Raw genomic sequence first — 2,620 nt, forward strand, 5'->3', positions numbered from 1 at the left:
AACAACAGGAATCTGCATACTCATACAAAAATATGGAAGTTAAATAACCTTATGCTGAATGATAGCTGGGTCAGAGATGAGATTAAGAAAGAAATCGCCAATTTTTTGGAACAAAACGACAATGAAGACACAAACTATCAGAACCTCTGGGACACCGCAAAGGCAGTTCTAAGAGGGAAATTTATAGCACTGCAAGCCTTCCTCAAGAGAACGGAAAGAGAGGAAGTTAACAACTTAATGGGACATCTCACGCAACTGGAAAAGGAAGAACATTCCAACCCCAAACCCAGTAGAAGAAAAGAAATAACCAAAATTAGAGCAGAATTAAATGAAATTGAAAACAAAAGAATAATACAACAGATCAATAAATTAAAAGGCTGGTTTTTTGAAAAGGTCAATGAAATAGATAAACCTCTGGCCAACCTAATCAGGAAAAAAAGAGTAAAATCTCCAATATCATCAATCAGAAACAACAAAGACGAAATAACCACAGACTCATCAGAAATCCAAAAAATCCTTAATGAATATTACAAGAAACTTTATTCTCAGAAATATGAAAATCTGAAGGAAATTGACCGATACTTGGAAGCACGCCACCTTCCAAGACTTAACCAGAATCAAGTGGAAATGTTGAACAGACCCATATCAAGTTCAGAAATAGCATCAACTATACAAAACCTCCCTAAAAAGAAAAGCCTGGGACCAGATGGTTTCACGTCAGAATTCTACCAAACCTTTAAAGAGGAATTAGTACCTATATTACTCAACCTGTTCCAAAATGTAGAAAAAGAAGGAAGACTACCCAACACGTTCTATGAAGCAAACATCACCCTGATCCCCAAACCAGAAAAGACCCAACAAGAAAAGAAAATTATAGACCAATATCACTAATGAATATAGATGCAAAAATATTCAACAAGATCCTAACAAACAGAATCCAGCAACACATCAAACAAATTACACATCATGACCAAGTTGGTTTTATCCCAGGGTCTCAAGGCTGGTTCAATATACGTAAATCTATAAATGTAATTCAGCACATAAACAAATTAAAAAACAAAGAACATATGATTCTCTCAATTGATGCAGAAAAAGCTTTTGATAATATCCAGCATCCCTTCATAATCAGAACACTCAAGAAAATTGGTCTAGAAGGGACTTTTCTTAAACTGATAGAGGCTATCTACAGCAAACCCACAGCCAATATCATATTGAATGGAGTTAAATTGGAATCATTTCCACTCAGATCAGAAACCAGACAAGGCTGCCCATTGTCTCCATTGCTTTTCAACATTGTAATGGAAGTTTTAGCCACCGCAATTAGGGAAGAAAAGGCGATCAAGGGTATCCATATAGGGTCAGAAGAGATCAAACTTTCGCTCTTCGCAGATGATATGATTGTGTATCTGGAAAACACTAGGGACTCTACTACAAAACTCCTAGAAGTGATCAAGGAATACAACAGCGTCTCAGGTTACAAAATCAACATTCATAAATCGGTAGCCTTTATATACACCAACAACGGTCAAATTGAAAAAGCAGTTAAGGACTCTATCCCATTCACAGTAGTGCCAAAGAAGATGAAATATTTGGGAATTTACCTAACAAAAGACGTGAAAGATCTCTATAAAGAGAACTATGAAACTCTAAGAAAAGAAATAGCTGAAAATGTTAACAAATGGAAAAACATACCATGCTCATGGCTGGGAAGAATCAACATTATCAAAATGTCCATACTACCCAAAGCAATATATAATTTCAACGCACTCCCTATTAAAGCTCCACTGTCATATTTTAAAGATCTTGAAGAAACATTACTTCGTTTTATATGGAATCGGAAAAAACCTCGAATAGCCAAGACATTACTCAGAAATAAAAACAAAACAGGAGGAATCACACTACCAGACCTCAGACTTTACTACAAATCGATAGTGATCATAACAGCATGGTATTGGCACAAAAACAGAGAAGTAGATATCTGGAACAGAATAGAGAATCAAGAGGTGAATCCAGCTACTTACCGCTATTTGATTTTTGACAAGCCAATTAAAAACATTCAGTGGGGAAAAGATTCCCTATTTAACAAATGGTGCTGGATGAACTGGCTGGCAACCTGAAGAAGACTGAAATTGGACCCACACCTTTCACCATTAACTAAGATAGACTCTCATTGGATTAAAGATTTAAACTTAAAACATGAAACTATAAAAATACTAGAGGAGAATGCAGGGAAAACTCTTGAAGAAATTGGTCTGGGTGAATATTTCATGAGGAGAACCCCCCGGGCAATTGAAGCAGCTTCAAAAATACACTACTGGGACTTGATCAAACTAAAAAGCTTCTGCACAGCTAAGAACACAGTAAGCAGAGCAAGCAGACAGCCCTCAGAATGGGAGAAGATATTTGCAGGGTATATCTCTGACAAAGGTTTAATAACCATAATCCACAGAGAACTCAAACACATCAGCAAGAAAAAAACAAGGGATGCCATCGCAGGCTGGGCAAGGGATTTGAAGAGAAACTTCTCTGAAAAAGACAGGCGCAAGGCCTTCAGACATATGAAAAAATGCTCATCATCTTTAATCATCAGAGAAATGCAAATCAAAACTACTTGGAGATA

This window comes from Nycticebus coucang, chromosome 3 (assembly GCF_027406575.1).
Source record: "Nycticebus coucang isolate mNycCou1 chromosome 3, mNycCou1.pri, whole genome shotgun sequence".
In the NCBI taxonomy this organism is placed as follows: Eukaryota; Metazoa; Chordata; class Mammalia; order Primates; family Lorisidae; genus Nycticebus; species Nycticebus coucang.